Source organism: Mya arenaria, chromosome 14 (assembly GCF_026914265.1).
Source record: "Mya arenaria isolate MELC-2E11 chromosome 14, ASM2691426v1".
Taxonomy (NCBI): domain Eukaryota; kingdom Metazoa; phylum Mollusca; class Bivalvia; order Myida; family Myidae; genus Mya; species Mya arenaria.
In genome coordinates, this window is record NC_069135.1 from 13,706,323 (window position 1) to 13,731,327 (window position 25,005).

The 25,005-nt window shown below is 33.7% G+C and overlaps 2 long non-coding RNA genes across 3 annotated transcripts; one reads left to right on the forward strand and one right to left on the reverse strand.

The window, feature by feature from the left end:
- Nucleotides 1-6,980: 6,980 nt before the first annotated feature.
- Nucleotides 6,981-15,984, reverse strand: LOC128218507 (uncharacterized). 2 transcript variants are annotated; one of them, XR_008258393.1, is made up of 4 exons: nucleotides 15,895-15,984; nucleotides 10,838-10,949; nucleotides 10,412-10,541; nucleotides 6,981-8,825 (listed from the first exon to the last, which is right to left on the reverse strand). It is a non-coding gene; the product is annotated as an uncharacterized LOC128218507 (long non-coding RNA). The 2 variants fall into 2 exon arrangements; XR_008258394.1 differs by lacking the exon at nucleotides 15,895-15,984 and having other exon boundaries at nucleotides 10,867-11,022.
- Nucleotides 15,985-16,013: 29 nt separating this feature from the next.
- Nucleotides 16,014-22,677, forward strand: LOC128218508 (uncharacterized). The gene is made up of 5 exons (XR_008258395.1): nucleotides 16,014-16,160; nucleotides 17,251-17,327; nucleotides 17,668-17,749; nucleotides 18,528-18,658; nucleotides 19,739-22,677. It is a non-coding gene; the product is annotated as an uncharacterized LOC128218508 (long non-coding RNA).
- Nucleotides 22,678-25,005: the final 2,328 nt, after the last annotated feature.

Genomic DNA, 25,005 nt, shown 5'->3' on the forward strand with positions numbered 1-25,005 from the left:
ACAAACAGGATCAACAATCTGAATCTTTATGTAGTTATGCTTCATAAGGCACGTTTCCTCAGAAATGTGTCTCTCGTAAAATGAGAATCGATATGTTTGAAGCATATAATTGGCGTTCATCCTTGCATTTTTGTCGGGGAAAGTGTTTTGCTATCTATTATCTAGCAGACAAAGAAAGTTCCTGCAGTTCTCAATGTATTATCAGTACGAGAAACCACGGCAACGCACAGTAGCATGAAATACCGCTGCCAAACACACTAGCATGAACTACCTATGCCAAACACACTAGCATGAACTACCACCGCCAAACACACTAGCATGAAATACCGCTGCAAAGCACACTAGCATGAACTACCACCGCCAAACACACTAGCATGAACTACCACCGCCAAACACACTAGCATGAACTACCACTGCCAAACACACTAGCATGAAATACCACTGCCAAACACACTAGCAAGAACTACCACCGCCAAACACACAAGCATGAACTACCACCGCCAAACACACTAGCATGAACTACCACCGCCAAACACACTAGCATGAACTACCACTGCCAAACACACTAGCATGAACTACCACCGCCAAACACACTAGCATGAAATACCGCTGCAAAGCACCCTAGCATGGACTACCACTGCCAAACACACTAGCATGAACTACCACTGCCAAACACACTAGCATGAACTACCACTGCCCAACACACTAGCATGAACTACCACCGCCAAACACACTAGCATGAACTACCACCGCCAAACACACTAGCATGAACTACCACTGCCAAACACACTAGCATGAAAACCACTGCCAAACACACTAGCAAGAACTACCACCGCCAAACACACAAGCATGAACTACCTTTGCCAAACACACTAGCATGAACTACCACCGCCAAACACACTAGCATGAACTACCACTGCCAAACACACTAGCATGAACTACCACCGCCAAACACACTAGCATGAAATACCGCTGCAAAGCACCCTAGCATGGACTACCACCGCCAAACACACTAGCATGAACTACCACTGCCAAACACACTAGCATGAACTACCACTGCCAAACACACTAGCATGAACTACCACCGCCAAACACACTAGCATGAACTACCACTGCCAAACACACTAGCATGAACTACCACTGCCAAACACACTAGCATGAACAACCACTGTCAAACAGACTAGCATGAACTACCACTGCCAAGCACACTAGCATGAACTACCACTGCCAAACACACTAGCATGAACTACCACTGCCAAACACACTAGCATGAACTACCACTGCCAAAAACACTTGCATGAAATACCACCGCGAAGCACACTAGCATGAACTACCACTGCCAAGCACACTAGCATGAACTACCACTGCCAAGCACAGTAGCATGAACTACCACTGCCAAGCACACAAGCATAAAAAACCATTGCAACCACATCAGCATCAAATACCACAACCAAACACACTAGCATGAAATACCACTGTCAAACACACTAGCATCAAATACCACTTCCAAACACACTAGCATCAAAAACCATTGCCAAGCACAATAGCACCAAATGCCACTGTCAAACACACTAGAATCGAATGCCATTGCCAAACACACTATAATCAAATGCCACTGTCAAACACACTAGAATCAAATGCCACTACCAAACACACTAGCATCACCGCATCAAATACCACTGTCAAACACACTAACATCCATTACCACTGCCAATCACACTAGAATGAAATACCGCTGTCAAACACACAAGCATCAAATACCACTGCCAAGCACACTAACATCAAATACCATTGCCAAACACAATAGCATCAAATGCCACTGCCACACACTTGCATCGAAAACCATTGCCAAACACACTAGAATCAAATGCCACTGCCAAACACACTAGCATCGCCGCATCAAATACCACTGCCAAACACATAAAAACACAAGACAAAGCACGCTGTTTAAATATGGTTAATGAATGTTGGGTTAACCGCATTGGACCAGTCGCCAGGGAAATGCACAAACATTTGTTAATTGTTACCTGAATGTTAGAAAATAAATTAGACAATCTGTTGCAAAGAAATGCGACCAGTTAGATGAACGAATTTAGCGTCTAGCCTTTATTGTCCGACAATCTTTATATGTCCATCCATTCTAAGCTGATCCTTATTAAACCATTGTGCCTTCGTTATCAGGTTTAATGGTATCGGTGCTAGGCAACACATTACAAACTGAGACTAAATAGAATGAGTTATTTCTTCAAATGTTTCTTTTTGTTCAACCAATGCTCATTCGATATAATTAAACAAGATAAAATCAGTTCGTGGTTTCGATAGGATCGTTATCCAAGCAGATGAATCCAGGCTCCGTTCCGATGGTAGTTATAGTTAAGTCTTACTAAGCACCAATGTTCTCCTTGTTTCATTAAAGTTATCAAGACATAGTAGGCTTGATTATTTATAAAAAATAATTATACATTGAATCTTGAATAATCACGATGCGCATGATAACAAATGGTAAAATAGTTTTTTTTCTTGATACAAATGCAAATATATATGTCAATAGAGTTGCTTCGAAAATACCATTCATCTATTAAAAGAGAAAAAACTTCCCTTGGTATAAACGTTTATTAATACGTTTTTAATGCATACATTGCATTTTTCACTATCCTCTGGGCTTTTACGGTCATTATTCAGCATGAATAATGATTGATTGGGTCCTCAAGAGTCTAATTTGTACTTCAATACTCACAGTTAGTCACCCTTTGTGACACATGAGATTTTTACTACATATTTACAGAGCATTGTAACGACGCATAACAGCATCGCCGCATAAACGAAATCGACCACGATTATGCGGTGTTTTTCAACGCATAAACAGGACTTTCTTATGTGGCAAATAGGCACACTTTCGCCGCATAAAAACAATTAAAACACACTTGTACAATAGTGGTTGATTGTGATTCATCAAGATCGGACTTATTTTTTTTGTGTCCACTTAACCAAGCTTTGAATTAGACTTTTAGAGACGTAAATTCTGACAAAGATTTAGTAAGATCGGTTCAAATGGGAACCAAATCAATCGATCTTTCTGCGAAAACGTTTGAAATGACGCTTGGCCCGACTAAAGGCGGGAATATATGTTACGACAACGCACAGCACCGTCATTTGGGACAATCAGAAATTTGAATCGTCGTCGTTTATCATATATTCTCGCCTTTTTGTCAGATTAACGGACATGCACTCTTGACAATGCGCACTTTCAACGTCAATTCAAACGTTTCTAGAAAAGTAAATTGTTAACGACGGACAAACAACAGAAATCCAACAACCCTCACAGCTCCACATGTGCTCTTTGTGCTTAGATGAGCTAAGAATTATTTCCTTGTCAAGAAATTTATTTACGTCTAGGTCATCATATATATCATCATCATGTATATTTCTAGTTAGCAGGGCAACAAAAGGAAGAAATGAAGATTATATTGTTTCCAAAAATTTCAACATAACATTAGTTTTGGACAGTTGAACAAGAGGACTCAGATGACTGAAATAGGGTCATCATGGACGTCTTTCTTTCATTGATTGTGTTTTATGGACTAGTCATTTGTAACCAAGAAAATGTAGATGTGAACACTCCAAGGGGAGTAATAATTTATTTTCAACTTTCAATTTTGGCTCAACTTTAAAATATTACCTTAAATTTGACCAATTTGCCTGCCTACTTTTCCTTATTTTTTTCAAAATGACAGTAATATGCTAAGCCCTAATCATAATCATCATCATAATCAACAACATCATCACAACACCACCATCATCTCCACAATCACAACCACCACCATCATCTCCACAATCACAATCATCACCATCATCATCATCCCCACCACCATCATCATTACCAACGCCAGTATTATTATAATTATCATAATTATCATAATTATCATCATCATCATCATCATCATCATCATCATCATCATCGTCGTCGTCGTCAGCGTCGTTATAACAATATTAACCTGCTTACAGGTTACTCTGTTGGAATGTTTACCTCATCGACATATAACCCACAATCTACTCCATATCTCCGATAGTCAAATATCGTCAAACAGAATGAGACAAGCACAGTGGGACATATGTTTTTGTTTCAAGAAACAACCGTCTTATTTCAACTATTTTTGGTTGCACACGCCTTCCAAATTAACGATGGGAAACGGTGTTACAGCACATGGTTCGTTGAATTTTGCACCGTGTAATATAGCTACATTTAAAAATAAATGCTAATTACCAGGATTCACTCTCTATATTTAAGATCGAGTAACGCATTTTAAATTGATAGTTTAATTAAGGATTGATCGCGTTTTATCTTGCGTTTATGCTCTATGAACCCAGTAGGGCACGCGAGCAAATTCAATGAAGCGCTGACGTTTTAGTTAAGAAGAATGAATGGCATTGAGTGAGTCGATTAGCCTAGTAAGAATGTGTTTTCTTTTTCACGAGATATTTCAATACAGACATAATTTTCATCTAAAACAAGCGTCATCGTAAACAAGCAATTGCTCTTCATTCTGTGCACAAGGTCGTTTCCAAAAATATCGGTAAAACATATAGTAAACAGTGTTAATCCTCACTCAATTGTCATTGAATTTTCAAGTTTACCCATTTATTAAAAAATAGATTATTTTAAATATGCAAAACATCCTCCGAAAGTTCTTTTCTGAGCTTTGATGAATCGGGTCCAACGGTTTGTGAACAAAGCTATAAAACAAACCTGTAGCCTACGAGTTTGGAGATAAGTTATTACATACCAGTTATATATGTGCAATGGTTTGTAATAACGGTATATTAACAATAATGTTGGCTGGTCCATTTTCATCACATGGCCCTCCATGGAACAACATTGAAACCTATTCCAAACTTCAGGCGACGTCAATGAGTGTGTACGCCCGCTCGGATGATACCATTTAAAACGCAGATTATCCATTTCTTCAAATCAAACTGTTCTTGTAAAACTGTATTTCTATAATATTTATATTTTAACAGTGAATTATTTGAATCTAGAAAAAAATATTAAATCTAGAATGCTTAGACCAAGTTGAGATTGATATCTTATATCAACACAGTGCATAGACTCTATTAACTATATGGATATGCACGATACACCGTGACAGTACATACACTGGTGTTATATTCTATACCAGTATATACTGTGCACGGTATATATTCTATTCATTCTCAGAGGTGTTGAAGCAGTGCTTCAACACCCCTGTTCTCTATACAATGTATACAGCCAGAAATTTTGAAGATTTACTTCATCTCCTCTGTTATAGTCTATATACATTGTGGAAGCGTGCACTATACTCTATTCATTGTCAAGAGGTGTTGAAGCAGTGCTTCAACACCCCTGTTCTCTATACAATGTATACAGCCAGAGATTTTGAAGATTTACTTCAACTCCTCTGTTATAGTCTATATACATTGTGGAAGCGTGCACTATACTCTATTCATTGTCAAGAGGTGTTGAAGCAGTGCTTCAACACCCCTGTTCTCTATACAATGTATACAGCCAGAGATTTTGAAGATTTACTTCAACTCCTCTGTTATAGTCTATATACATTGTGGAAGCGTGCGCTATACTCTATTCATTGTCAAGAGGTGTTGAAGCAGTGCTTCAACACCCCTGTTCTCTATACAATGTATACAGCCAGAGATTATGAAGATTTATTTCAACTCCTCTGTTATAGTCTATATACATTGTGGTAGCGTGCGCTATACTCTATTCATTCTCAGAGGTGTTGAAGCAGTGCTTCAACACCTCTGTTCTCTATGCAATGTAGATTTTGAAACTTTACTTCAACGCCTCTGTTATAGTCTATATACATTGTGGTAGCGTGGACTATTCTCTATCTGTAGATTTGAACCCGTGTTATAGTCTATATACATGGTGGTGACGTGCACTATTCTCATTTTGAATAGAGAGGTGTTGAAGCAGAGTTTCAACACCTCATCACCTCTATTTATTCTTTGTCCAGTGAAAATGAAAAATGGGAGAAAAATGCTTAGATTTTTTTTTGTTGGTTTTGTGTTATATCAGACACCGCATTTAATATACTATAAGTATAATACAATCACATTGTACAAAATATAATTTTTGGGCAAAATGTTTTAAAAGTTAAATGAAAATGAGAATTTCTGAACTTAGCATCAACTCTGCCAAATTTTGCAATAAAATTACCAAAATAACTTTTTAAAACAGATATTATATAACATTATAAGATACTTGAAATATACAAACTATGTATTTTGTAAAATATGATTTTTAGGTAAATTTGTTAGAAAAAAAAATAAAATTTCTGCATTTTGCCAATTACTTTGTCAAATTTTGCAATAAAATTACCAGAATTACTGTTTTTAAATATATTTTATATTACAGAATAATAGACCTTAAGTAAAGAAACTACATACTATGTGAAATGTGCTTTTGGGGCACAATGTTTGACAAATGAAATGAAAATTTTTGAAATTTGGTCACCTAGGCATCAATGAATTTTAAGTTTTTATATTGCAGATATTTACCAGTCGCGCAAAATGCACAATTGCAAACAACATGCAAAAGCACTTTGTAACCAATATAATGAGACAGGCGCTTTGGTTTGCCAAGCCTTGCCTTGCAAACATCTACATAAGCCTAAAAATGTCTGTCTGAGATACCAGGCGTGAAGCTGCATATAACACTAGTATGCGGATGAATCCACATGATTCTGATAAAAACATAAAAAAATCAGCCAAAGTTGCAGTATGCGTACTTGACTACATGATCCTTTAAATGTCATTTTTATTTTCCAGTACAAAATAAAGCACCTCAAAACGCCCAGAATGCACCATGTTTTTCAAAATATTCTGAGGGGGCATGCCCCGAGACCCACCTAGCAATTATGAATCCACATATAAAGGGCTAGCTAAGCCCCTTACTTCTGTATGCAAAACAAGACTACATGCTCATCTTTTCCTTATCTATTCTGCCTGTTAATTTGCTTGTAAGCTTATGTTAGTCAACAATATAATAACATTAGCTGGGCCAAAATACAAAAGTCTCTTCTTATGTTGAGAAAAATTCGAAAAATTCCGTTACTGTTTAATTTCTGTGAATGTTTATTATTCTTTTGCAAAGAGCTATGCAATTATGATTGCCGGGTTTATATGAAAATATGATATCAGGAATGGTCTGAAACAGCCCTAAAACACACAAAAGCCTTAAATGAAACAAACATATATCATATATTAAAGAGAATTGGAGTACTGTCTATAAAACATACACCTTAAAACACAATCTATGAACAGTTTTTGCCAATGTCTCTTATAAAAAAAAAGCTACAACAAAAATATCGCTGTTAGTGATGGTACTTCCCATATGCCCGTTTTCTTTGAAAAAGCAGAACTTGTAATTCAATGTGCTAGTTGAAGGTAAATTGTTGTTGCATTATTATACACAGTTGGAAATACCATTTTTAGTAATTGTTTTCATTGTTAATGCTGCACTCTCACAGATATATATGAATTTTTATTATTTTTAACTTGGAATGAAAAACTTTTGTGCACATGTCTGATAACAGTTATACGAGACTGCATACAAAATCACAGTTTTTCCTATTACCATTTAAAACTCTATGTTTAATGGTTAGTAATGCTTGAGAAGAAATGAAAATTTTGGCAGTTTTTCAGACAATTGAATTCTGTTTCATTGAGAGTTATCTTATATAACTGGATTGAAGGCATTCATGCAAAAGTCAGACTATTTTAATTATTTTTTTCAAAGCAAATGTGAAAACTCTTAATCAGTGACAGTGCAGCTTTAACATCCTTTTAGATTTAATCACTATGATTTCAAAATTATCAGACAAACATGATACTAGATGTATACTGTCTTGTTTGGAATTCTTGCCCTTATTCAGTATTGGTTCAATCATAGCAGTATTTATTTGAACTGCCTCTAGGTTAAAGTGTGATAAAATTCATAAGATGTCAAATACATAATTATATAAGATTCACAATTCTTTGAAGGAATGAACTCCTGCTTACATGTCATATGACAAATTATGGACAAATACAGAACCTAATCCTAATAGTTTTTCTCCAGAATTATCAAAGGGGTCACTCTTAACAAAGATCTAGTATAAACTTAATAATGATTTCTTTAGTTTAACAATGTTATAAAATCTTGAAAGGCCATAGGCAGGTAGTTCTGACGTTCATACCCTTCAAAACCTTTGACAAGAGGCATGTCTAACAAATATAATTATGAATTACTGGTGTAAATGGGTAGTGGGTAATGCACATGTCAATTGTGACCACCACCACCCCTGTCCGGGGGTATACTGGGTGTGAATGCGGTGGTTTTGTCTTACCTATGGTATGTTGGATATGGGGGAATTTGGCAGGGATTTTAGTTCAGGATCAGTTCAGGGAATTTAACCTGGGGTAGGCTGGACCAAAAGTCAAAAGTCCCCGGACCTGGGGGCGGGATGTGGTTACAATTGACTGCTGCATTATGCTATTCATTTTGTTGCCCACTCTTTTGTTTTTCTTTGATAATCCATTGCACACAACTATAGATCAGGATCTCAAATACTATATATGTTGAAAATTGACAACTTTTGACATCAATGTTTTAGTTATAGTTATGAATAATGAGCGTTCATTCATTGCTTTTTTATCAAATCACAATCATAAGTGTTAGCAAAGCACACCACTTTGTGCAGTAATGTTTAATGCTGTGGCTCCTCTTATCAACCAAGCACTTGGGCTGTTGGTGGATAACCATTTCCCTAGTTTCCTCCCTGTCTGGTCACCTGTTTGAAAATTAAAACATTGATAATATGTAATAATGACAAAACTTGAAAGTATCCAGAATTGTACACTATGTTTATACATTTGCTGAATTAAATAAATAAGCTAAGGAAATGTACATTCAAAACAAAAGGGCCAGCATGGCCCTTAATTGATCACCTGATTAAAATGACCATGAACAAGTCAGTCAGGTAACAACTGGTTATGAAAGGTGTTGCTATTTGCTTAGCAGGTTAGTGGTTGCTGTGTTATTTGATGGTTGATAAGGACTCCTCAAAGAAGGCTGCTCTTTGTTAACAGAAATGAGAAGTATGGTAAGCTGGTTGTTCCCATGGTCAATGGATGTTACTGTAATGAACCAGAATGTTGCTATGGAAGTAAATGATTACTAAGGAAGTAATTGGTTGCTATGGATGTTAGCTGTTGCTCAGGAAAAAAGTGGTTGCTAAATAAGGCATTGGTGCCTATAAAGGTAGTTAATGGATGCGTTGGAAGGAATTGGATGCTAAGGAAGTCATTGGTTGAATGGGAATTCATTTGTTGCTATGGATGAAGGTAGTTGCTAAGGTAATCATTGGTTGATAAAGAAGCCAAGGATTGTTTAGGAAGTCATCATTTTTTATGGAAGTCATTGGCTGCTGTAAATGATGTATTTGATAAGGATATCCTTGGTTGCTTATAAAGTGGTTGTTAAGGAAGACATTGTGAGTTTGGATTGTAGTCACTAAGTCAGACAAGTGGGTTCCTTAAGGGTACTACGCGGTCTACGATTTCCTCAACAAGGCAAAACCTTGCTTAACATCCTGCCAAAAGGTGATTATTATATTGTTGTAACAACTTGTTTCATAATCTTTGAAACTAAATACCTTTTAGTTTAGACATCATTTCTAAGGAATTCATACATTACTGCAGAAGTCATTGCCTGATTTGAATGTGTATCAATTTTTGTTCTAGAAGTCTATCAATAACAGGGGAACTCTGGTGGGGGCAACTTTGACCCCAAGGACGAAACTTGAACAACATTCATAAAAAAAACACTTAACAACAATCAGTGATTTTTTTATGAATTCTTTTTACTGCTTGTACAATGTACCTCGCAAATTCGGTAAAAAGTCAACTTTGGGAAAAATACAAAATCAGGCCAAAATTGCTTATATAATGGCAAATATACATTTTTTAACTTTTTTATGCATAGCTTATGCTGTGAAAGAGTAAGACTTGTCAAGATTTTGTTTATATTTCAAGAAATTCATTGCTATTTTAATCCGGAATGTAATGTATTTTTTTTTAATTTTGGGGAAAATGGAGTTTTTCACAATAAAAAAACCACTGACAATGAACTACAAACTCCAACATATAAACACCACATACACAAAAACAAATTGATTATATATATAAATTACTGAATATTCACATGGTCTTATGATATTATTGATGAATATTATAATGTTATTTTTAGATACCAGTTACGGGTAGTAGTAATGAAGACTACCAGATTACAAAATCAAAGTGAAAATTGGAACTATTAGAGAATCACTTTATTTGTGGGTAGGTCACTTAAATATTCATTGAGGTGAAAAGAAATTACCATATGATGTATTGCATATGTTTAACCGCTGTTGCACAATCATCATTTCCAAGTGACTGTCTTCATGTCCAGTACTAGCTTACAAAATCCCTTTCTAGATAGTCAAAGACTTCATCTGATCATGATGCATCTTAAAAAGGAAGAATACAACACAATCATGAACACAATAAATGCAAATAATGTTGGGTATGCTTTAAACATGATTCAAATGCAAAACATCTTGGCAATTATTTCTAGAGCAATCTAAATGTCCTACATGAGATTTATTCTCTTATGAAAAAGTGATGTTTATGTACAAGCCAAATATACTAGAAATGTGTCAAGTGGACATTAAGTCTTGTGTTGCGGTGAATTGCATATACTGTGAATGAACATAATTAACAAAAAAACAGGGATTTCTCATAATATGACAAAGTTTTTTTTTACCAAGTTTGGTAAAGATTATTGAGCCATACAATGTTTTTATCTGGACTGCATCGTCTTTTATTCTGGGCAGCATAATATGGAAATCCAGGCCATGTATACATCTGGGTTTTATCTGTAATGGACCACATTTTCCAAAATGTATGTAGGCAAATGAGTTACATGGAAATAAAAACTATCTATACATAATAATAAGTGATTTGTATACATGTGTTTACCTTGGTATTATATACCCATAGATATATTATATGACATAATATTGGGTTAATACAAAAAAAATGAAATAATATATAATTAGGTTAATGATAAATCAAGCAAATTTAAACTAACACAAACAATTATATGTATATATTTACATTATTTCACAGTAAAATATAATAGAAATTTATAAACATTGGCATAATGGTTAAATCAGGTATCTATTTCAAGGCAGTTGTCATTAAATCATAAAATTTAAAGCTGCACTCTCACAGATATACCATTTTTACAACTTTTTTATTTTTTGTCTTGGAAAGAGGAAATTTTTTGCATAAATATCTGCAAACCAATGATATATGATTGCTCAGGGCTCGACATTAACCACTGCCCGATTGCCCGGGGCAAGTAATTTTTTGCAGACGGGCAGTAGTTTTTAGAATCTACCTGCCCGATCGGGCAGTAACAAAAAAACTTGTCACAGTGGCGACATTTCGGGTAAAAAATAGTAGTCCGTACTCTCCTTCTTGGAGAGTATTTATCAAACCGAAACTAATGCACTCATTGGTTGTTGACTCGAAAAATCGGGTCAAACGGAGCTCCTCTGACATTTTCATTCGAAACTACGATGGCGAAGAATGCCGAATATTTTCCGATAGAGCTCGAGTAATTCCGTCTAGATCCGTTGGCCAATCGCGTGAGCTGCACCAAATCCATATAGCTAGCATTCCAGTTAATGCCCTCACAATGTACACAAATGGTGTTTTGACAGTCGACACCATTCGGAGCTCCTCGGCCATTTTTTCAAAAACAACCTCGGATGTATGCCGGTATATCTGTTGAAGTAGTCCGTATTTTTTTGAATAAAAGCATTAATTAATTGTAGTGTTTAAGAGTTGTATTCATTGCTCTCAGTTTAAATTGATTGCCAGTGAAGTGTATTATTGCAAACATAATTACGATTCCCAAGAGTTAAGTCATAAATTTTAACTACTAAATAAGATTACTACGCGATCTATTTGCAGCGGACTTAAACGTACCACTTTTTAAGTATGTAAACCGTCCATATACATCCGAGGTTGTTTTTGAAAAAATGGCCGAGGAGTTCCGAATGAGTCGACACTGTCAAGTTTTTTAAATGTTTCAAACGAAAAAAGGCTAAGTCATCCGAGAAAAAGACCAGCTATGAAAATAAACCAAAACGACGCTGGGTCGAGTCTTGGGGGAACAATTTTCCTGGACTCAGACACAGCGATTTTTGGCTATTTTTCGGACTGCTCCAATTTTCGGATGCTCGGTTTTTGGAACTTTACGATTTCACTTTACATTGCGATAAATTGTAATTTACTTCTAAATAAATGTAAGATTACAAGGCTAAGATAATAAGAGGTTGACTGTTCGTTCTTATAATTCACTTTTTATTTCATCCTTAATAATTTGAATGTATGTGCTAGTATTAGTTACAAATTTCATGACAACTGATTTATTTCAAATACAGCAAGCCCTGATGTGCTTGCCGGAATGGATTTTTTACTTGCCCAATTTTTTGGGGCTCATTTTGTTGTTATATGGAAATGGGTTTTGATGTGAAGTATAACAACAAAATGAGCCAAAAAAAAAATGGGCAAGTAAAAAATCCATTCGGGAAGGTGAAAATGGCTAGGTGGTTGCCCAAAGGGCAACCAAGTATTAGAATAAGCGTCAAGCCCTGTTGCTGCCAAAAAATCAAATCGTAGATTTCCATATTTCCGTTCGAAAATTAATGTTTTATGGCTTAAACCGTTACTAATGGTTTAAGAAAAATGCATAAAACATTACTTTTTAAACTTAAATATAAAAATCTGCTATCTAATTTTTTGTCAGCTGTCTTAAATAACTGGTTTCCATGGATTTTCGCAAAAATTGCCTCATTCCAAGACAAAAAAATTGTCAAAACGTTCAATCTGTGAGAGTGCACCTTTAAGGTCAAAACAACTAGAAAATGGAACTTTAAACAATAAACTTAAAAACCATGACTTATGGTACAAGTATAAGTATACACATCGGAGCGGCTGGTTCTTACACACTGACAGTGACACACAATACACTCCACTCCTCTCCATTAACCCTTTATATATATATTACAGTCGAAACTCGTTGGCTCGATATCTCATGGCTCGATATCCTCGTTGGCTTGAACCAGATTAAAAGAACTGATTTTGTTTAACTCTTTGTTCATATAAAATTTGATCGGATGGCTCGATATATTGTCTCAGGGTCGATATTTCTCCACGCTCGAAGATATTTTCGCGGTTCCAAGTAAGAATTTCACAATTTTGTTTGCTTGGGTCGATGTCATTTTCGCGGGTTCAGGTAAGAACCTCACACCTTGATTTGTTTAGTTGGCTTCATTTAGCACACGGCGCTAATCGATAAAAATTAATTCAATTTATTATAATTATTATCAAATTTGAATGACTTAACAGTTTGAATAAACATGCCATCACTTTATCTAAGTTCTTTCCCTAATTGTTATACATGTATAAATTTCAATGCATCCTGATATAACTAATAAGCTATGTTTTTGTTACCCACTGTTTAAAATTACTTGTTTGTTGTTTTCGCATAATTTTTATAATTAATAAAAACAATCAAATAATATTTTCTAAGTATCGAATAAGTGATGTTACGAACTTTACGACGTGTAACTATGTCCAATTAATACTCTTCTCTTGCGGAGATAGCATAGCCAATAACAAACGAGGTAAACAAGACTTTTTGTAACGAATAATAAAAAATAACATTCTGTAAGCAATCCCGCTTGGCTCGATATTCTCGAGGCTCGAAGTATTTTGGCTGGTCCCTAGAATATCGAGCCATCGAGTTTCGACTGTAGTTTAAAGCTGACGGAGGCAGTCCTGCCATGTACCGCTGCCACCATTTAAGTAAACCTGGGAGGAGAAGTGCCACAGTGTGGAGCTTGAACCAACAACAACTGCTGGAACACTATCATGGCGCTGTAACCAACTGAGCGTTACGATCTACATCTACAATAACTTTACAATGTACATGAATACATAAATAACTAAAGTATGAATGCAATGTATTCATGTACATTGTAAAGTTGATGTCTACTGTTCTACTTTAAAAGACACATGTCTGAAAATGACATTGAATACACTCTAAAGCCTAAAAGGCTGTAAAATATGCATTCAACATCTTGATAAGCACCTATCTTAAATAAATTAAAATATTAGGATACAGAATGATGTGAAAGAGACTTTAAAAATGTCGCTGCATTGTTGGATGTTGGTGCTGTCATCTGATGATCTGTCAGCGGCAATGATTGAGGCAAGCATCAAGTATATTTAAATAAATATTGCACTTTATTTTTTGTCTTTATACAAGCCAATTAATGCATAAGTGCAAGAAAAACAGTGACACAAGACTGCTTAAAAAAACATTGGATTGCATATATTTAAGTTAAAGCTTCACTCTCACAGATATACCATTTTTACAACTTTTTTTATTTTTGGTCTTGGAAAGAGCAAATTTTTGTATAAATATCTGCAAACCAATGATATAGGATTGCTTACGAAAAACCAGACCATAGATTTTCATATTTCCGTTTGAAAATTAATGTTTCATGGCTAAAACCGTTAATAAACGTTTTAGAAAAATGAACAAAACATCAATATTTGAACTGGTATATATAAAAATCTGCGATCTATATTTGTCAGCAGTCTTATATAACTGCTTTCCATGAATTTTCGCCAAAATTAGTACATTCCAAGACAAAACATAAAAAAGTTGCCAAAATGTTCAATCTGTGAGAGTGCAGCTTTAAGAAAATGATGTTTTATGCATTTTTCTTCCAACTGTTAGTAGCACTTTTAGCCATAAAACAATTTTTTTAACGGAATATGTAAATCTGCGATCTGATCTTTTGTCAGCAGGCTTATATCACTTATTTGCATATATTTACACAGAAACTGGCTCATTCAAACTCCAAGACAAAAATAAAAAATAACAAAGTTGTCAAAATACATGTATGTGAGAGTGCAGCTTTAAGGAGTACTTCGTGGGTGCAGGACGAAGTGAACCACTTCACTAGTGAACCAGTTCCTAAGTGTTCCATTTCAGGACCAAGTGAACCACATATGCATTATATAGTGGCTATTGTGTGATACACAACATGTAATGATATGGGCATAAAACATAATAAAATACACAAAATGAAAATGCTTAGAATAGTCATATGTCAGTAATGTCACTATGTTTGTTCCAACTTCTGTAAGTGAGCTGTTTAATTAGTAATTACCAATTAATAAGGCCAATTAAAATTAAAGTACAATTATCCATTAATTACATCCAGACTTATTTATTTTTGGGACATGATTGAGGTGTAAATAACAAACATAGAGAATTTTTTTAACATACATGCAATAAAATTCAACAAAATAGGATGTATTTGGATGTATTGATAATAAATTCATTATAAGGTATTTTGTTGTTCATATTTCTTTCTTTTTTTCAAAACATTGTTATATCAAACTACAAAATTCTAATAATTAAACACTTTGATATGATCAACAATTTATTCATATAACCTATTAAATCATTTATAAACAGGAAAATAAACTCTGAAACATAATATAACATTAAGAAAATATTTCCTATATAACATTTAGATGGTTCACTAAGTCCCACCAAGTGGATCACTTAGTCCTGGTTCACTTGGGAAGTGGTTCACTTAGTCCTACATTCGTACTTCGTTATATCAATAAAATATACTCGTTAAACTGTCAATTGTTTACGTATCTACATAAATTCATTTACCTTTTGAACTAGAAAGTGTTATATTTTCAAAGAAAATAGCCATTTACCTCTGTTCAGTGTCGGTCAAATTCGATGTTTTGAATCACTCTAGCGCGTGCTAAATACTAAATGACGCAATGTTTTGGACTGGTCTTCATTTTCTTCGTACAGGCACGACCGAGCGTAAATATTAAGCGAGAAAGTCTAGTGGAACGATGCAGGGTTCATTGGGTTTGTTTACAAAAATTCAAGCATCCGGTTAAGAAGACGACAAATAAGAATGGTATTAAGTTGGTAGAATGGAACTCCTTCCTGATTCCTGCACATGTAAGTTGTAAGTATTGACTATATCGGGATACCATACAGGACACTCAAGTGTTATTTTATATTTTCTTAGTTATCATGCAAATGAAAATAATCACTTATCATTTAAAAGTTATTCAGGGATAGTTGCAAATGGTTTGTTTACATTAATTAGTTTTATGAATTTAATTGAATACACAAATTTTTATTAGAGCTTTGCACCAAATTAAATTCAGTTCATTTTACGGGAGTAACCCACACTAGCGGATCCAGAAAGGGGGTGGGATCCCCCCCACCCCCCCCCCCCCAAAAAAAAAAAAAAAAAAATATTCTGTAAAGAATCTCAGGACAATTATTCAAAAAATCTTTTGATCTTTGATATCATAATGGTAATTTTTTTTTACCAAAATGCAAAATGTAAAAAAAAATATCAAGTCAGAGAATGGGTTGGAACCGGTGTCGCCAAAATTGCAGTCCAGTGTTGTATCCACTGTGCTATGAAGGCTTATCCTAAACAGTTGGAATATTTAATCTTTATACCTAACTTGTAATATATTGGCGAATTTTTTTTATTGTAAATTATGTAGTACTTCAGTTAGTAAGTTTTAATGCATTGTACACATAGATACCAAGTTTATGTCAGTTTTCGTCAATTTTCTTTTTTTTCCGCTATTTCATTAAACAGATTACAGCCCCTTTTAAACAAGTCTTTGGGATGAACTATTGGGGATTGTTATTAAAGTTGCATTTTCACAGATTTACCATTCTGACAACTTTTTTTTTCATCATGGAATGAATCATGCAATGTTAGTGCATAAATTATGTCCGCGAACCATGATTTAAAACTGCTGAAAAAGTATCAGATAGCTGTTTTTCATATGTACGTTCATAATTGTTGTTCTGTGACTTAAATTTGAACACTTTCAGAAAAATGATTTCTCAATACATGACATCTGTTTTATTGTTAGCAATTAAAGGCATTGATTCTCTGAGATAATAATAATGTTAAAACAGTCAATCTGTGAAAGTGCAGCTTTAAGACTCATTTTTCCTAAGATCAGCCAAGTTAGTATTATAGCTAATTTTAGCTTAAAAGTAGGTGAATTTTATATTTATTTCAGACCAGATACTCTTGAGGGACCAATTTAAGGGCAAACAGACAAACGTTTTGATGCAAAGAAAGCATTGGATTTGAAAGGTAGATTTTTAACACATATTTACATGTACTCAATGTCATTTACTAGTATAACATAATGTATTCAAGTGTAAGATATTTCAAGTATTTGGTCAGGTTGTTAGGTTTAATTGAAACAGTAACTGTTAAGCAAATAAATGAAAGTCCATGCAATTTTGCATGCACATGTTTGTTGCATGCAGATTTTACTCAGATGGCATAGGGTACAGTTACTCTTGTAACTTGCTTAAAATAAATGCAAATAATTCTGCTTGTGTCTGAAGTCATGTTTTATTTTTCTCTACAAATTGTTTGAAAAAAATGCAATTGTTTGATTTCCTTTCTTATGTGTTATGCATTGCAGTTCCCATGGAGAAGAAAAATGGAGAGATTCTAAAAGTATGAAGATACTCCTGTGTATAATGAGGAAATCTTGTCAGTGAATGGTAAGTTCTCTTTGGATTAATTCTATGTATAACAATATAAATATGAGGTAAGCCAAGAAATGAGAATTAACATAATTATTCTGTTCAAACATTCATTGACATATTAAATATAAAGACATATATGTATGATTTGTCTCTGCTATTATACTCCTACCACTTGATGGTTAGGGTTCATTTGGACAAGTCTTCTTTTATCCATAATTCCAAATGCTTCTGAGATTTCTAACACATATTAAATATGTTGAGGAGAAGTGCTGTGCAAAAAACATTTTTGTTTATGGTATTTTAGAGTTATTGGTCTTTGATTATTTTTCTTTCACTTTTCCATGTTTTTGAGGTATTAACTTCAAACTTCATGCACATATTGGACGTGATAAGAAAAATAGCTGTGCATATGAATCATTAAATTGTGTATGGTAGTCAAATAATTGTAAACCTTTGATTATTATCTTTATATTTTTTTATTTTTTTTCTTCTCTTCATAACTTTTTTTCATTTTTTACTTTAATTTAACAAAACACTATTCTGTTTTTGGTATATTAAGGATTATTTTCTTATGTTTATTTTGTGCTTGGCAGTTTTAAAATTATTGCCCAATTGGTTACTGTATGCTTAAAAGCAAACATCACTCTCAGTGAAACCACTTATTACAATAGGTGATAGCTGTAGTTTTTCATGGAAACAAGTGTTTGACAGTATGAGTCATTTTTTAGTAGCAATATATTATGTACATTTAAGGTATAAGTTCTCTTTTGCTAATTGTTCAGTTGTTTTTCAGTTGTTGCAATTGTTGACCAGGCCAGAGTTGTACTAAACCAACTAAGACACAATGAGATACAGGAATGACACAATGAGAAACAGGAAACAGGAAAGTGATGACTGATCGCCACCTGTTACAAATTTATCTAGGTACAGTTTTTATTCCAGATTTGATACAACTGTAAACTGTTTTATGCATGCTATGATTATGTTCATCATGTTTGTTTAAGACCGTGATGATGAGGACTAATCTATTGATTATCCCTTGCCAAAAGGCAAAGTGGATACAGTAATTGTGTAATTGTGCACGTGTGTGTGCGTGTGCACGGAATGTAATCTTGAGCATAAATCCCCCAGGTATTAACTTCAAACTTCATATACAGATAGATCCCTATTGAGAAGAAGTGCAGTGTTAAGGGACAATAACTCTGTTTACAGTTCTTTTTGTAATAACCCTTTGTTATATTTCATACTGAGTTTTTGTCTGCAGCAGAACTTGAAAAGTCTTTGAGGTGTTGATCTCAAACTTCAAATATGTACAGATAGATCTCCTTTAGCAGAAGTGCAGTGCACAGAAACCATAACTCAAGATTTTTTTTGTAGTAGTTGCCCTTTGTTAGTTTTCAATGTTATCCTTTGTTTTAATGCACAGTTGTGATCATGCTCAAATATGCTCATTCACATTAAAATTAATTGTCCAGGTTCAAATCCTGTAATAGAAACAATTATTTTCTTTCTGTGTTTAGCATAGTTTATATGAACTATCTATCAATGTAAAATAAACTAAGATTTGTGTGTTTTTATCATTTCTTATTTATTTGTATATTTTTTGTTACATATTTTTATGTGCATATGTATAAAATCTATATCACAAAAAGTGTGGCTAATTTTTAATATTAAGATATAATATGTATAAGAACTATCATATTTCAAAATCAACCATAGAGCTTTTGCAAGATGGATAATAACTTAATGTATCTGATGAACAATAATGTGATTTTGGGATGCCAGCAATAACTTTTCAAGGTGAAAATATGTTCTTGTCATTGATTTTACATATAAGTAATCAGTATGCAAAGCCCTTTCAAATGATACTTATATGGGGTAACTATCAAATTTTAACATTGAAGCCAATGGCACAAATGAATGAAAAGCTCCTTAATAGTTCAATATTTGAAGCCAACAATGGAACTGTGTTTATGTATTGCTTAATGTTCCTTTTTCTTTCAGAAAACTCCCCACATCCAACAAGAGACAGTCTGACTTCAAAATCTTCATTGAAGGCAACTTAATGGACAAGACATCCGTCACATAAAGATTCACTAAAATTGGAATGATATACCAATTTTAACTTTTAACAGACAAATACATTATAGATTTGAAAATAGATTACCCTTAAATAAGTTGGATGATTAACATTTACCTCAACACAGTACAAAATGCTCATGTTGAACTATTGTGATTGATCATAGTCTGTCCTTCATTTTCATTAACAGTTTCATACAGTGTTAACACTTTAGTATGGGGACTCATTTTTAGCTCAACTTTTCGAAGAATATGGAGAGCTATACTACTCACCCAAGCGTCGGCGTCGGCGTCACCCCTTGGTTAAGGGTTTGCGTGCAAGCACACATAGGTTAATATCTCAGCAACTACTTGAGGTATTGCATTGAGACTTTATACAATGGTACTCAACCATCCAACCTACTTAATTAACCAAGTTTGATAACTCTACTTTGCATTTAATGCCAATAATAGACCTTTAATATTTGACTTAGAAATTCTGGTTAAGGTTTTGCATGCAAGCACACATAGGTTAATATCTCAGCAACTACTTGAGGTATTGCATTGAGACTTGATACAATGATACTCAACCATCCAACTTACTTATTTAAACAAGTAAGATAACTCTAGTTTGCATTTAATGTAAATAATAGGCCTTTATTATTTGACTTAGAAATTCTGGTTAAGGTTTTGCATGCAAGCACACATAGGTTAATATCTCAGCAACTGCTTGAGGTATTGCATTGAGACTTGATACAATGGTACTCAACCATCCAACCTACTTATTTAAACAAGTAAGATAACTCTAGTTTGCATTTAATGTAAATAATAAGCCTTTATTATTTGACTTAGAAATTCTGGTTAAGGTTTTGCATGCAAGCACACATAGGTTAATATCTCAGCAACTGCTTGAGGTATTGCATTGAGACTTGATACAATGGTACTCAACCATCCAACCTACTTAATTTTCCAAGTTATATAACTATAGTTTGCATTTAATGCAAATACTTGCCTTTATTATTTCACTCAGAAATTCTGGTTAAGGTTTTGCATGTAAGCACACATAGGTTAATATCTCAGCAACTACTGTATGAATTGCATTGAGACTTTATACAACCACCCAACCTAATTGAATAATTAAGTTAGATAAAAATTCTGGTTAAAATTTTGCATGTGACCACATTTATGTTAATATCTCCGCACATCATGTATTGCATTGAAATCTTATCTAACAGTGATCCATGCATGTTTCGCCAAAACTTTTCAATCCTTACACTGAAAAGCAGCGGAATAGTCGAGAGCGCTGTCTCTGTGACAGCTCTTGTCTCTTTGGTCTTTATTCATACTGGCCAGAATATGTTTACCAAAAAAATCTTAGTAGAGATTGATAACTGTTCAGGTTGGACAAAAAGCATGTAGGTTGTTTGTTCTAATAATATAAACTGTAAATGCTTCAGAAACTATATATATAATTTTTCATGATATTTGTCAGTATTTATTCTCGTCAACATTTAAATAATATTAGGTGAAACTTGTTTAATGGTCAAAATGTGTTTGATTAGAGTGGCCTCAAGTTCCACTTTATATGAATGAAATTTGGTCAAGTTTTAGAAAAAAACTATGTTCTAGTTTTATAGGCCATATTCTCTTCCCAAGCTTTCCTTAAAGAATGAATGTAGGTAATATGAAACAGGAGTCACTAAGTCAAGTATTAAAAACCTTAAAAATTGCTATTCATAGAGGTATTGTTTCCTCATCATAAATCACAACTTAGCCAGCAAGACTTTTCAACAAATAAGGCATAACATGTAAAAAGTTAATAATTAGGCACATATTTTAGTGAATAAAATCTTGTGAACATATTATTGAAACAAATAATGTGTCTGGTTCTGAGGTGAGCAATAAAGCACATTGCTTAGTAACAATTGAGCTAGCTCATTATTAAAAGTTTGTTTTAAACTTGAATTAAATGAATGCAAATCATATATTATTATTTTTAATCTATATTTTTTTTTTTAGTTACCTTGTTCTGTTGTTAATTTCCATACTGACTTGGTCAATTATGGCTAATTGTCTAATTATATTTTAACTTCTAACCTAAATGTTTCATTGTACTTTTGAGTGTTCTGTTAACTATATTGCACATTACCCTATATGACAGTATAAATTCAATAAAACCATGGTTATTAAGTTCCATACATATTGGAGCACATGGTAAGCCTCTAGAAATGTCACTTCTTAAACCTAGATTCTTGATCTGTTCGCCACATTGTTTTGTTATTTTTTTGTTTATAAAAACAAATGATCATTTAATGTCAAGGAACTCTTTTTAAAGTTAAAATGTAGATGTACATAGATAACTGTCAAATATTATTTACCATTTAATAACTGTCTAAAGGCAAAATTTCCATTCATTTTTATATTTGATTTGGGTCCCTAGGGTCATGGTCACTGTAACTAAAAAATGAAAAATGCTTGGTACTGAATAACTTCAGTTTTAATACATTTAAAACTGAATCTCACAATAAAGGCTGAAGTTCTTGTTGCATTGCAGCATTTCTAGTTAACTTTTTAATTTGACTCTTTTTATTGCTTTCGACAGGCACATATTACATCATTATTGTATTCATTTTTAAGACAAAGCCTCATTTAATTGAGCGTGCTGTCCAAAGACAGCTCTTGTTGACATAATTATAAGACACCTTATGTTATGGTTTATATGAACAATAGCTGTTTCTGTGTATGTTTTAGAAGAAACTTCCATTTCTTATCATATTGATGGACATAGATATACATACATGTACGGGATTATTGACATCAGATTCTTAGGATTAAATTTACTAATGTTCTGTTCATGTTCAAAATAGATACAGTTATGGTAAATGCATAGTCTTGTTTGTTTATAACATAGACAACCATGTATTTTGGTTGTCCTGGTCTCCTGTCCTGTTATGTGAATTGGGTTTTATGGACATCTTCGATATTGTAGGTCCAATTCTAGTGTCTAGCTGGAAAAGTATTTAGCCTAGGGAGACCTTAGTTTGGGTTATCATGTTGGATATGTCTAAATGTTGGCATGTCGGGAAATGACAATTTTAGGCTATGATTTTAGGCTATGACAATTTAAAAATGTAGACGTTGCTGGGCAAGGCTCCACACCCAAGTGACTGTCGCATTATATTCTTGAAAAAATGCCTTGGGCTTTTGGTTTGTTATGAATTTTGCGAGTCTGGCAAATATCTGCATTATAAAATTCATCGACATACAGGTGACAGAGAAAAAGGTCAATTTTCAATGATTTCAAAAGATTTATTAACTAAAAGGGGATCATCATAAATGAATACAGAGAACAAGGTTAATTGATTTGACAGAGGATTGATGCAGAGCTTCAAAAATTAAGGAGACAATTTCAGAAAAATGCACATAAATGATTTTTGTTTATTTGTGTTGTTTGATAACTGCTGTGTGTCGATTTTTATTTAATTTCATTTTACCCCCCAAATCACACTTCACACAATACATGGTTTCTACACTTTAGGTTTGTTATACTGTATTATAGTATCTATTGAATACAGTAAAATTTCTGGTCATTGTATTGCAAAATTTGTGCTAATAATTTGCGATTTCAGAAATTCTCATTTTTATTTAATTTTTCAAACATTTTCCCCAAAATTCACATTTCACAAAATTACATAGTTTCTTTACTTTTGATATATTAAACTGTACTATTTATCAAATACAGTAATTCTGGTCATTCTATTGCAATATTTGAAAAAGTTATTGGCAAATTCCAGAAATTCTCATTTCCATTTAATTTTTCATACATTTTACCCCGAAAATCATATTTTAAAAAAAAACTGTGTTTCTATATAATATATAATAATGTTAAATGATATATATTAGCTGCAGTAGTTCTGGTGTTTTTATTGCAAAATAAGGCAGAGTTATTGGCAAAATTCATAAATTGTCATTTTCATTTAATTTTTTTTAACATTTTACCCCAAAAATCATTTTTTGCGCATATAATTGTTCTATGATTTAAGTATATTAAATATGTTGCCTGATATGACATAAATTCATCAAAATTATTTTTGTGCAGTTTTCTCCATTTTTTGTTCAAATATCTCCGTTTGTATACATTGAATAGAGAACAGAGGTGTTGAAGCACTGCTTCAACACCTCTGAGAATGAGTATAGTATAGTGCACGCTTCCACAATGTATATAGACTATAACAGAGGAGTTGAAGAAAATCTTCAAAATCTCTGGCTGTATACGCTGTATAGAGAACAGGGGTGTTGAAGCACTGCTTCAACACCTCTTGACAATGAATAGAGTATAGTGCACGCTTCCACAATGTATATAGACTATAACAGAGGAGTTGAAGTAAATCTTCAAAATCTCTGGCTGTATACGCTGTATAGAGAACAGGGGTGTTGAAGCACTGCTTCAACACCTCTTGACAATGAATAGAGTATAGTGCACGCTTCCACAATGTATATAGACTATAACAGAGGAGTTGAAGTAAATCTTCAAAATCTCTGGCTGTATACATTGTATAGAGAACAGGGGTGTTGAAGCACTGCTTCAACACCTCTTGACAATGAATAGAGTATAGTGCACGCTTCCACAATGTATATAGACTATAACAGAGGAGTTGAAGTAAATCTTCAAAATCTCTGGCTGTATACATTGTATAGAGGACAGGGGTGTTGAAGCACTGCTTCAACACCTCTGAGAATGAATAGAATATATACCGTGCACAGTATATACTGGTATAGAATATAACACCAGTGTATGTACTGTCACGGTGTATCGTGCATATCCATATAGTGTATAGAGTCAATGCACTGTGTTGATATGAGATATCAATCTCAACTTGGTCTAAGCATTCTAGATTTAATATTTTTTTCTAGATTCAAATAATTCACTGTTTTTTGTATTTTTGATAAAACGAATTTCAATAAGAATGATTGAACAAAACACCTCTTAAAGATCGCTGAATTTAGTTTAAAGGTGATACATAGCCTCAATTCGGCGACAGTGATTTTTTTCAACTATTACATTTTATAAACTTCATTCTCAATGATGTGCTGCAATTCCAGATAATCCATGAAAACCTATTAAATACAAACATTTAATTGACTAAATTGGAATTGTATCACGTTTTGCGAAAGATGAAAGACCCGTCGAAAAGGTTATATCTTAACAGTCA